The sequence below is a fragment of the Leuciscus leuciscus genome (assembly GCF_965113295.1).
Source record: "Leuciscus leuciscus genome assembly, chromosome: 6".
Lineage (NCBI taxonomy): Eukaryota > Metazoa > Chordata > Actinopteri > Cypriniformes > Leuciscidae > Leuciscus > Leuciscus leuciscus.
Window position 1 is genome coordinate 41844099 of NC_138730.1, and position 13009 is coordinate 41857107.

A 13009-nucleotide genomic window follows, 5' to 3' on the forward strand; every position below is an offset into this window, starting at 1 on the left:
TGCGTTTCGGTGATTTAAACAAACCTGCTAGAAAAGTTATTCAGTTTCCAGGTGCTCGTTCTCTTCAGCTTCATCGCGCGCATGATCAAACGGCAATGCAAAACATTAAAAGATATGATTGGGACTGTCATATTATTATAATTGTATACACTATTGTAATAAAAAGTTGTACATTCTTTGGTTCAGTTGCATTCTTCACAACCGTTGAGTTGATTAACCTTCTGGCAAAGCGATTCAGTTTAATGTTCGTTGCTTCAGTGCGCGCAGCTCAAACCGCAATGATGTCATCTGAAACAGTAAGCCTAATATTAAAGATGTTTACTATTAGTATTACGTAATAGCAAAAATGTTGGTTTGATTAAAATAATTTCCTTATTGTCCGTGCGGAGGCGATTCCATTTTATTTATCCATGGCACATGCATTTTTTTTTTTTTTTATATGCAGCCCAATGTTATCCAATGACTTGTTTACATTATTTCATTTTTGTTTTTTTTGTTAGGCAATACTTTTTATTTTAAATTTTATTTTTATTTATTTTACTCCTAAAAACTGAAGTTTGAAGTCTGAACTTAATAAAATGTGGCACTGGCATATCATTTATTCTCCAAGTGAAATAATTTACCTATTTTTCAGGGGTGAATGTCTGTCTACATTTGTAAAATGATACATTTATGGTAGAATCAAATGTTGTTTTGTTTGTCTTGTGTATTGCCTTCTCTACAACACATGAGTGTAATACGGTAAAGGCAGTACAGGAGACTGATTTGGATTTCTCTTCAGTAAAATTAAAGTGTAAATATATCAGGCGAAAAATGTGTATATACATCGGCAAAAATTAGTTTGAAAATATCGGCATATCGAATATCGGCCAAAATCCAATATCGTGCATCCCTAGTAGTATTATATTAAACTGTATATAAAAAAATATATATAAAAAAAAAGGCGCTTCTAATGTTGTAATTCCTCTTGTAGCACGTGCAAGTGACGATTCTCTGTCAACCAATCAACGTTCTGCAGTGAGTCTAGCTCCACCCTTTAGTACCGTACCACTGTGCTAGGTACCACAACGCAGAGCTATAGGGACGTCCCACGTGACGTCACGCCACTTGGAGCAGCCATCTTGACGGAATAGAAAATGCTAAACCACCGGTGATACTACAACTCGTCGCGAAATATTCCTATCATGCCCGAGCGATGCTGTGCAGTTGGATGCGATCGGATACAGAACGTAGGGCCTAATTATATGAACGCGTTACCACCGCATTAGCACCAAAAACATTTAAATTTTTTTATTTTAGAGAATAATTGCACAACCTATTCGATATTCTATAGTAATTCTATAATTAAACTAATCGAATATTCAAAAATCGTGACTCATCTCTGCATGTAATCTCTTGTTTTTCCCCCCAAATCTTCACTCACGTCTCGATTTTCGAAGGGGATTATAAACGTTTCTTCCTAGGTTCGCTTTTAATTAGGCCTATTCATATTCTGTACTGTGGCAAAGTAGAAAAACGTTGTAGGACAGATAGCCTACATTTTTACTTGCACGTCAGATTCATTTTAACAGTTTGTGCTTGTTATTATTAGACATGTAAGGCGCGTCAAGTTTATTTGTAAAGCGTTTTTCACACGTACGGGTGATTTTTATTTTCGCTTTCTCTGGCAGCGCAATATCAAACATGGCTTAAATGTCTTGCCCTTGTGGAAAACATGAAGATATCAGAAAATAGATCGATGGTCTCTTTCCTCCTCGTGTTCCACATCCCTCTCAAAGCGCAGAGCGGAAGGCTTCATGTGGAATACGCGTCTTTGTGTGGAATTTATTAAACAAACTTTTTTTTTTATAGATTTAACTTTTATTATATTAATTAGGATTCCAATATTTACTGATAGCCTAATAGATCCATAGAGACAGAGCGTATTTAGGCCACGCCCATACCCAGGGGGAAAACAATCCAACCGTCTCCATTGACTTTGCATTGTGAGAGGCTGCCTCCCTGTCATTTCTTGCTTCTAACAAAAGACAGACAAATGCCTAAAAGCTGCTGTGTGACAAGGTATACAGCAAACAAGCTAAAAAACCCAGAAATACGTTTTTATTAGCTCTCGACCTCAAAAAACTAGTGTTTAGTACATAAAAGTGGATACAGGCAGTTGAGACAGAGCGTCACGTGTCTCATTCCTCTGAGAACTAATGTACGCCCGCCGGAGGAGACTGTAATCGCCAACACAGGATAGTTTATCTTACAGAAATATAATATATAAAACTGACATTTGGATATTTGACTCACCAGTGACCAAATGTTTAACTTACTGCACACGTAGTGTATTTTAGTGCATACTGAGTGTCAGGATCCCACAATTTACCCATTCGTTCCAGCCTGTATCCACTTTTATGTCCTCAAACGCTCTTTTTGGGGTCGACAGCTTATGAAAAATTATTTCTGGGTTTCTTAGCTTGTTTGCTGTACACCTTTTCACATAGCAGTTTTTAGTCATTATTCTGTATTTTGTTAGAAGCAAGAAATGACAAAGAGGCAGCCTCTCGCAATGTAAAGTCAATGGAGACCGTTGGACTGTTTTCCCCCCCGGTGGGCGTGGTCTTCAGATTATGACGCGTTGCGCTCTGTCTCTATTGCCGCTGAGTAGCTGACGGATGTATTCCGTCAAAATGGCTGACACGCGGCTAGGGGTCACGTGACTAGGAGATCCCTATACACAAATCCGGCAAAACACGGAAGTAAAGCAGCGCCGCCATTACTGCGTGCCTTGCTGCTAAGGAAGTAGCGTTGGTCCCGTAGGCGGCTGTAGCAGATGTAGCTGTTCGAATGTACAGATTTACGAATAAAAGTTATTTTTATCTATTCATCGTTAATTTTGTACAGTAGCCCTGCTGTATGGCTACAACACTTCCCTCGGTCGACCATGCAGTCACAAACTGAATTCGAGAACTTTTCAGTTTTCTCTGTGAATTGTTACTGACACATTATGGTACGAGTTCAGGCCATCCTTAAAAATATTCTTGTTTGCCGTAACCCGACCGACCCTGTCAATTTAGTACCGACCCAATTATTTATTTTTTTCCCCTTTTAGTCCGACCGACTTGCCGGTTGTAAACTTGCGTTAAGACCGACCGATTTTTTTTTAACTCTTAAAACTACTAATACAAATGCAATAAAATAATATTAGTTATTAAGTATTGTGAATATAAATTGCCTAGACCTACATGCAAACATAAGCTACGTTCTTTCTTTTAAATAAAAACCTGTGGCGCGTCATCTATGATTATGTTTACACCATTAGTTAACGCATCACACTACAGCCTGCAAGCTAAGTTCGCTTCGTTTCATTCACTGTCAATGGTTCGCGCTTGGTAATGATGGCTGCGGCTTTACTCTAAAGATTATTTCATTTTTATATGTTGTTGAATATGGTTTATTAAAAAATAAACATGCGAGAGCGTGTTATAGGCTATATGTCATGTTTTAGTCAGATATGACGACGCTACTGCAACACACTCGCCGCAGATGAGAAGCTGCATCAACGTGCAAACTATCGCAAATCAAAGTGAAAGTAAGTCGCAGACGCTTAACACACAATCATCTTCATTAAATGTAAAGAAACGAAATGATCTTACCAGGGCTGTTTCCGCTTTCTCTTATTGCGGGCTTTGATTCAGAAATTTTAGCTAATGATCAATAAAATAATGTATCTCGTTGCTTTCGGTGACGTGCACTCCATTAAATCTGCATATAGCGGGAATTGAAGATCGGATTTATATCAGCAAAAAAACAACACCACACATTTATGTAACCAGGTGTAAATGGAATCGTTTTGATAAATCAGATTGGAATCCGATCTGAGAAAACGCATGAAGTGGCCTGGTGTAAACAGCCCCTAGACATAGGTGAAAAATGTATCCCGACCCCGATTTTTTTTTAAAAAAATAAAAAATATATACTTTTTTTATATTATTTTTTTAATATATATAAAAATATAGACCTACCTACCAGGGCTCCAGACTAACTTTTTGCCTTGGTTGCACTGGTGCGCCTAACTTTTTTATTTAGGTGCACCAGCACAAAATTTGGGTGCACTGAAAATTTTTCTCGGCTCGCGTCACCTTTAACGCCACAATTTCAAGGTCACCTTTTTATCACGCTCTATATACATTCATGTTATGTAAATGATTTTAAACAAGAATAAGGTGTAGGTCAGTGGTTCCCAAACCTGTCCTGAAGGACCCCCAACACTGCACGTTTTCTTTGTCTCACTAATCAAACACACCTGATTCAACTCATCAGCTCATTAACCCATGTGATAATGAGCTGATGAGTTGAATCAGGTGTGTTTGATTAGGGAGACAAAGTTTGTCTTGTTTGACAAAGTTCAGGACAGGTTTGGGAATCACTGGTGTAGGTAAATAAAAAAAAATGTTTTAAAGTGCTTCACTGAGCTGCCAAACGAACTATTTTGAGTCTCTAGCTCAGGCGCGGTATAGGCTCTACCTCCGTCTCTGAGTCGGATGCCATCTCCGACGAAGGACCAGGGCTTGGCATCTTACCAGGGACTGGGGAGAATGGTGGCTGAAGTAGCTTCATGTCTGGGCTGTTGTCGGAGCATTGACCGGGGAGTAAAGGGTTTTAACGGTATTCCTACTCTTACCGATACTGCTTATCGATCCGGTACTTTAACTGTATTCTTATCGGTTCTTTTTGTTTTTATATATATATATATATTAGTCTAAAAAGAAATCTAATAAAGTAATCAAATGTAAAATAACACTGCATAATTTTTCATAAATAGATTAATGCTTAATAAAGCTGAAGTTATTCTTTCAAGAGCTTTGTAGTGATTTTTCTCTTGTTGTTTGATTCGCAGTAATGGCGCAATCGTCCACATGTTTATTAGACTGCGGCCCCTTTAAGACCGAGTGCAGATCTGCTACTGATCTGATGCACCATATTCTCCCAACTATTTCCATAACTACGTCCATTTAAGACATAAACTGTTTTTAGTGAATCTCCAAGCCGGTCATTTTGACATACTTTTGTGTACATTTGATCGTTTAGACACGCACATTAAACCCAAAGTAGGCTATAATTTGCTTGTCTTGGTCTCGGTTTCGGAGCGCGTGCCGCCTTGCGAACAACATCTCTTGCGCAGATTTTGTGCTTTTAATAGCTCTTTTAATTATTTAACGCGTCTCGCAAGTTAGCAACAGTAGCTAGACTGCATTTTACAACAATCACCGATCGTGCTGATTCTGTCGTTAGGTTTGAGTTTTAGGGAGAAATGACAGTGTAATGCTGCGAAGGGAAGAAGTTGCACTAGATAGAATGCGGCTATAGTTTTTAATGGTTTTACCTAAATATATTATTTTTTATAATCTTTGGAAGCCGAAATCTAAAATAAAATCAGACTAATATCACAGACCTTAAGTGTAACCAGGCTACGTTTGAATGTTTAATTCTGTCCTCCGTCATCACTCATTAAGCGTGAGAGAAGAGTGTGAGTTCCGTCAAAGGAGAACAAACACTTAGTTCGTGGAGAGGCAGCGGATGCGAGGACATTAGGTGCACAGGTGCGACCTAGGAAAAATTTTTGTCGCACCCTTACAAAATTTGGTCGCATGAGCGCATGAGCTCTAGAGCCCTGCCTACCGTCCCTTTTTTTCTTTTTTTTGCTGTTACTGCAAACCAAAATATTTTTAAGGATGGCCTCACTGCCTGTGAAAACCTCACGACACCTTTTAATGTGATGAGCTCATCTGCGAAGGTATGCAGTATCTGGCCAATCCATCCGGAGCTCATATAATTCTGACCTTCAATCAGTGCCCTGTAGTTTAGGTTCTGAAGCTTGCATGCCAGATGATTAATAAAATAATCTTGAATACCTGTAAGCTGCCAACTCTCACGCCTTCACCGTGAGACACACGCAACTTTTCAGCTTTTCACACGCTCTCATGCACACATCCATTTTCTCACGCACAGAAAAATCGCGAGGCAGAAAGGACACGGAGACCGACAGACTTTCTGTGTCTATTCATGGATTTCATCAGGTCCCTTTCCACAGGTGTATTAATCAAGCACAATGCAGTCTCCATTCATAATGTAGGTGCTTGATTTTATACACCTGTGGAAAGGGACCTGATGAAACCCATGAATAGACAGCAGATTAGTTATGATATAAAAAAGCTCAGCTCTCAGATTCTGTCAATTTTATTACGAAATTCAAACAATAAATACCGTTTTGGTGTTTGTAAATGTGACGTGACGGATCCCTAGCGGCACGTGAACCGATCATCTCAACTTAATAGTAAATAAACACGAATGAACAATGTTAAAAGAAACAGTACAACTTACCGAAATGTATATTCATTATACATAATATCGATCAATCAGTGTCTGTTTTTTTTTTTTTTATTAACGCCCATCTTGTGTACCTAATATTTATCAAAATTAGTCAATATTAAATCAAATCACAAGAATTGAACTGAATTGAAATCCTGAAATTTGTTTCAAGCAATAATAAAAAAACGTAGCTTACCAGAAATTGTACCATATATTATAAACATTGCAACATGTTGTCACTAAACCTAATACAATTCAGTTTAGTTGCTAAAATGTTTTGACAATCACAATATTTAAGCCCCAGGATCCGCTTTCATTGAAATGTCATTAGAGGGCACCGGCAAGTGTCACACCGCCGTCACGCAGTAATGGCGGCGCCCATAGAGATCGCGGCGGATTTGTGTATAGAGAGAATTTCTCTCTATGGCTCTGCCACAACGGAAGGGTACCCAAAAAGCGGTACGGTACGGCATTTTGGTACGCTTCACAACTTTTGATAGTGGAAACGCAAATAAATGCGTACCGTACCGTTCAGTGGAAACGAGCTATCAGTGGAAACGAGCCATAAAAGGCCGCTGTCCCGTAGAGTTTAGCTCCTACTTGCCTCAACACAGCTAATAAAAGCTTGATTAGCTGGTTCAGGCGTTTAATTGGGCTAGGAGCTGATTTTTTCAGGACAAAGGAGTAGTATGAAGCTGCAGACTCGGAGCCTGCATCTACAGTCCCGCACCCAGAGTCCCGCATTCTCAGACCCCTCAGCGCCTCCTATCAAATTGGATCGGATAAACATTTGAAGAACTTAAGCCGAAACGTGAGTATCGTCAATTTTATTTAGCGAATCATACTCATTCGATTTCTTTTTTAATCAAACTACTTTATAGCTCATCGATACACCAACATATGAATAGTCCATTTAATATTTAGTTTGTAACAAAATTTGAGCCGTTAATGTAGGCTATGTTTTTTTGCCGAAAATATTTTGATAGCTAACGTTAGCCTTTAACCTTGGACTTTTTGTAGACAAGCCATTGTAAAAATTTGATTAAAATTAGTTGATATAAAGTAGACCAATTAAATACATTTAAGTGTGTTAATATTAATTATTTTACTTTATATAATTTATGTAGACTACTTAAATTAGTTTTTATTAAACGTAAGTATTAAAATTAATCAATATTAATTTAACTGTGATATGAAGTTGTTGCCAGCCATTTACAACTCATACAATTGCCTAATAATCAAATGTATTATGCCTTCACTATGTATTAACCAGTCTATATTAACATATGAGCTAGAATGTGTCATTTGGCCTTTTGTTTGGGTTCCTTCTTTTAATTTGTATTGACTGAAATGTTTTATATATTAATTAATTTATTTATATGGACAGGCCATCATTCATGGCCTATATGAGATGCAGGCATTATCCTAGCAGGAGGCTGAGGAGGTGTTCCTCTGTGGCCCTATTCACTCTAGGTATGCTTTGTAATTTGCATTTGCAAAAAAATATATTATTTATTATTACACAATATTTTTGACAATGGCATTCATCTTTTATTTTAGTGAAGTCGAGGAATTTGACAGTGATTGCAAAAAAAGGAAAAAAGGAGCATTCGCCCACCAGAAAGTAATTATTATGCATTTACATTACATTTTACATTTATTCATTTAGCAGAATGAGGAGGTTTTTTTTAATGCAATTAAAGACGAAAAGTAAAGTCACTAACACAAGTCTTTCTTCCTTTTTTCTTTGCTTTGTCCTGTTTACAGCAAGATGATGTTTAGGTGATCGTTAAATAAAGTACAGAATTGTTTATTATTGGTGTTTTGTCTATTCTTATTTGAGTTTTGCTTTGCATTCAAAATATCAAAAATGTTAGCAATGTTAGGTTTTGTAATGTTAGCAAGGTATAATGTTAATTAGACCATTATAGGTTGAACTGAAAGAAAAATTCGAATTTGAATAAAAAAAAAAAAACATTGTAGCAATATTGTAGCAATATAATATCACATAATATTTTTCAGAAGATACTTCAATCTGTAATTGTATCACTTCCATCAGTAATTTTCTTTCAATTTCACCCATGCTCAAAAAATAACTAAGGGGTAATTTGTTAGTCAGAGAACACAATGAGTTTTTTTGGCATATGCATTAAGCAGGGAACGCAAATATTTATTTGGATAACTTAAAATAAAACGAGACCGTAATATAATATTGCATCCTATTGTTTTCAATGGCATTTGGATTAGGGTGTTATACGATCTTTGAAACAGCAGGAGGCGCTGAGGGGTCTGAGAATGCGGGACTCTGGGTGCGGGACTGTAGATGCAGGCTCCGAGTCTGCAGCTTCATAATGTTGGGACAAAGGCTCAACACGAGCAAGATTGGACGCCCCTGATTAGACGATGAGAAAAGTTAACGTACAAATATTGTTCTGTTGTTCTACTTAACACTGGTTTCCGAAACCTTAGTGGACGTTATCGAGTGTAACGTACAAATCACTCCCATTTGCACACTCAACTGCAGTCCGAAATCGCTCACTCGTTTTCATTCACTCCTCCGAATTAACTGTGTTAAGTGAGCCGTACCGTCCCATGCAGTGGAAAAGCGCCATTAGTGGCCCAATGTAGGGACGATGTGTGCACGAGGGGGAGAGCGGCCCGGATAACCCAAGCGTGCACGGATTAAGTTACACAAGCACTAAAAATATATGATGGTCATTATGCAAGACACTCTATTTGTTAACAGGTCGTGTTACACATGATTAAGTTACCTTCATGACGATGACACTCATCAACCGTCGACTCGGACTCCTCTCCTGATCCAGACTCCCGGAGGCGCGCGCGCGCACCGCCCTCACATGAAAGAGTGACATCAGCAGCGAACAGCCAATCGCATGCCCTGAAACAGAAAATCGTAATTCACTTCTCGCGAGAAACTAAGCGCTATTCAATACTCTCATCTGAAGATTCGATTGAAGAATATTAAATACATAAATGTATTTAGACAGCAAGAAGAAAATATCTTGCTATAACAAAAAAATCTGTTTGTCTTATTAATACTCCACAAAATAAAACTAACTAAAGACTCCATTTATTTAATAATAAAAAATGCAGTAAAATGGCAAAATTGTATAACAAATTAAAAGAAATACTTTAAAATGCTATTTATTCCTGGGACGCAAAGCTGATTGTTCAGCATCATTACTCCAGTCTTCAGTGTCACATGATCCTTTGGAAATCATTCTAATATGATTTCATGCCCAAGTAACATTTCTTATTATCAAAGGATTCTCACCATCATCCCTGGAATAATTTTTTTTTATTTTTTTTGATATTTGCATGCAATTATTTTAAATTGTAAAAAAAAATATATATATATTATAATAAAATACAATTTTGTTTTTACTGTATTTTGATCAAATAAATGTATATATTGACATTTGACATTTCGGCTGAACATTGTTCAGAGTTCAGTTTTCTTAAACCTCAACCAACATTCATCAACTGTTCTTTGAGGGCTCGATTCCTGTAGAGTTTCTCTATTTCTAAAGAGAGATGTTGACACTTAAATTTTAGTCACAAAGTAACTAATTAAACAGATTAATAAACATTATTATATTTTAAAAAAAAGTGACCACACACGTTTAATAAGCTTTTGTATATTATTTCTAGGCACACATTTAGGTTCAATACTTAATACATACAATTTTATTCTTACTAAAAAAGGGTATTTTAGGACTGCAGTTGAGAACCACTGCATTTGGCTTAGACAGGTTATTACAATGCACTTTTCTGTGTTAATGTCTCAGCACCATGGCTTGCAAAAAACAATCGTACTGGACATTGCGAAGAAAAGCCAAAGCTAAAGTTGACAAACAACTGCAGTCAATGCAAGCAGTATCATCACCATCATGGAGGGAGGAGTATGGTAGCATTCACAGTGACAAAAGCAGCACCGTGGACGATGGCGATGATGAATTTATGGATTGTCTTTCCCATATTGATGAGCCTGAGTACGTCACCATAGCAAGTGCTCTATATAGCAGTGAATCTGACACAGACACAGAGTCCACAAGTTCCCTGGATGATGACTTGGCCACCTGGGCAACAGAACATAAAATAACACATGTGGCACTAAATTCATTACTCAATATCCTCCGCGAGCATGATTTGAATCTGCCAAAAGATGCCAGGACACTGTTAGGAACAGTGCGTGGTGGCCAGTACTATCATTTTGGCCTTCTGCAATCCATTTCAGGGGTACTCTATAAAAACATAAACATTGAGGAACATGAGCAATTTGGAGCTCCAGGTGAACACTGATGGTTTGCCTCTCTACAAGAGTTCAACAACTCTAGTCTGGCCTATTCTTGGAACTGTGCAAAACCTGGTGCAGGAGGAACCTGTGACAATAGGTTTGTTTTGTGGTGCTAGTAAACACTGGATGAGTATCTCAAAGACTTAATCTGTGAAATAAAAGAATTAGACAATGGTTTTGAAATTGAGGGAGTCAGTTTAACACTGCAGCTGAGCTTACCTCAATGGTTTGTGACGCACCTGCACAGGCTTTTCTGAAAAAGGTGAAAGGACACACAGGCTATGGGTGCGAAAAGTGCATTCAAGATGGCGTGTACATGGAGAACAGGATGACCTTCCCTAGAAATGACATGCCTCTTAGAAATAATGAGAGTTTCCGAAATAAAACTGATTCAGATCACCACCATGGAACCTCACCTCTGGAAGAAACCTCCCTGGATATGGTCTCTGGATTCCCCCTAGATTATATGCACCTTGTGTGCCTTGGAGTCATGAGACGGCTTCTCCTCTAGTGGCTTCGGCTGGGTCCTCTCACTTGCAGGTCAGTGTGCTGACAGAAAGGTTGATTAGTGGGCAGAAAAATTTTCCCATGGAATTTGCATGCAAACCAAGGGCACTGAGGGAAATAGATCGATGGAAGGCGACCGAGTTCAGACAGTTTTTATTGTACACAGGCCCTGTTATGCTAAAAGATCTCCTTGGCACAGAGGTGTACAAAAACTTCCTGTTGTTTTTTGTGGGAATTTTCATCCTGAGCAATAACAGCCTAATTGGAGATCACATTGAATATGCCAATGATATCCTGCGACTTTGTCACACACTTTGGACAGTTATATGGCCCCAAATTCCTGTCCTACAACGTCCACTCTCTTGTACATCTTGCAGAAGATGCAAAACCATGGCGTACTCGACAACTTCAGCGCTTTCAAGTTCGAGGATTACCTGCACAAGCTGAAGAGACTCCTGTGGAAACCTACATGTCCGTTAAGCCAAATTGTAAGAAGGTTCTCCGAGATGCAAAGCTGCAGCAAAGAAAAAAAGAAAAACAACCCAAAGATGCTCAGAAAACTGCATACAGCTGGCCCTTGTAAGACTGAAAATACTGGTTGAGGCCTGATTTATGGGAAAAAAGGGCCCTGCTGGCTGATTAACATTTGACCTCCCCCAATACAGCCTTTCTTCCTCTCAGAAACTAGGAACTCACCCAAGAACATGGTTTAATGTGAATATTCAACATTGACTTATGCTTTTGGTGTCATTTGAAATGTCTCAAAGTGAGTGGTACAGATATCTCATATCCAGATAGATAAAATAAAAGGAAATAAGGTTTATAGAAGTTCATAGGAAACTGGTTTAGAGATAATGCCAGATAAGGCAACCCCCCTTCTGTGGGATAGAAGCCATTTGAGGGTGGTCTCACCCCATCCCCCTTCTCACCTGGTCAGAGGATAAAGGAAGGTGTTCTGGCTCTCTCTGTCTCTTCTTCTTGGCTGGACGTGGAATTGGATAGGTGGTCTCTCTCTCTCTCTCTCTCTCTCTCTCTCTCTCTCTCTCTCTCTCTCTCTCTCTCTCTCTCTCTCTCTCTCTCTCTCTCTCTCTCTCTCTCTCTCTCTCTCTCTCTCTCTCTCTCTCTCTCTCTCTCTCTCTCTCTCTCTCTCTCTCTCTCTCTCTCTCTCTCTCTCTCTCTCTCTCAGGTACAAGCTGGGTAAGATTCTTTGGTGTAACCAATGTATAACCATGTTCTAGATATTTGAATTGATTGTGGAATTGATCTCTGATATCTGAAATATTAAATTGCTACAATGTGATTATTCCAACTGGGTTTGACATTGTTTATTTAATGGTTAAAAGGAATAGTCAAACATTCGCTCACTTTTAGTGAGGCACAGATATTATTAAAACCTTTCATTTATGGAGTCAGATGAATTAACGAATGAGTACATGATTAATGTATTGCAAATTTAACCAACAAATACTTTGCATGAGTGAGGACAGAACACGTGACAACCTTCCCCGTGTATTGGCGAACCGGCAGATTGGGCCAATATAGCGGGCCTTACACCCTCTACCCGAATCTTTTCAGGGAACTTCACAGTACAGATAATTAAAAACATGCTCTTACACTCTGAAACTGGACCAGGCAAACAGTTTTGTTTATATTGGGGGTAAAGTTGCAAAGCTGCAAAATATAATTTCAGTGAGGGATGAAATTTATGTAGCCTACAGTCAGTGGTGGACAGTAACGAAGTAAATGTAATTCGTTACTGTACTTAAGTAGTTTTTTTGCGTATCTGTACTTTACTTAAGTAATTAAATTTTGGAAGACTTTTACTTT

General features: G+C 38.4%; 1 long non-coding RNA gene across 1 annotated transcript; it reads left to right on the plus strand.

Moving 5' to 3' along the window:
* The first annotated feature begins 7020 nt into the window (after positions 1-7020).
* Positions 7021-8173, plus strand: LOC309501226. Its single transcript, XR_014206790.1, has 4 exons — positions 7021-7168; positions 7745-7830; positions 7918-7981; positions 8125-8173. It is a non-coding gene; the product is annotated as an uncharacterized lncRNA (long non-coding RNA).
* Positions 8174-13009: the final 4836 nt, after the last annotated feature.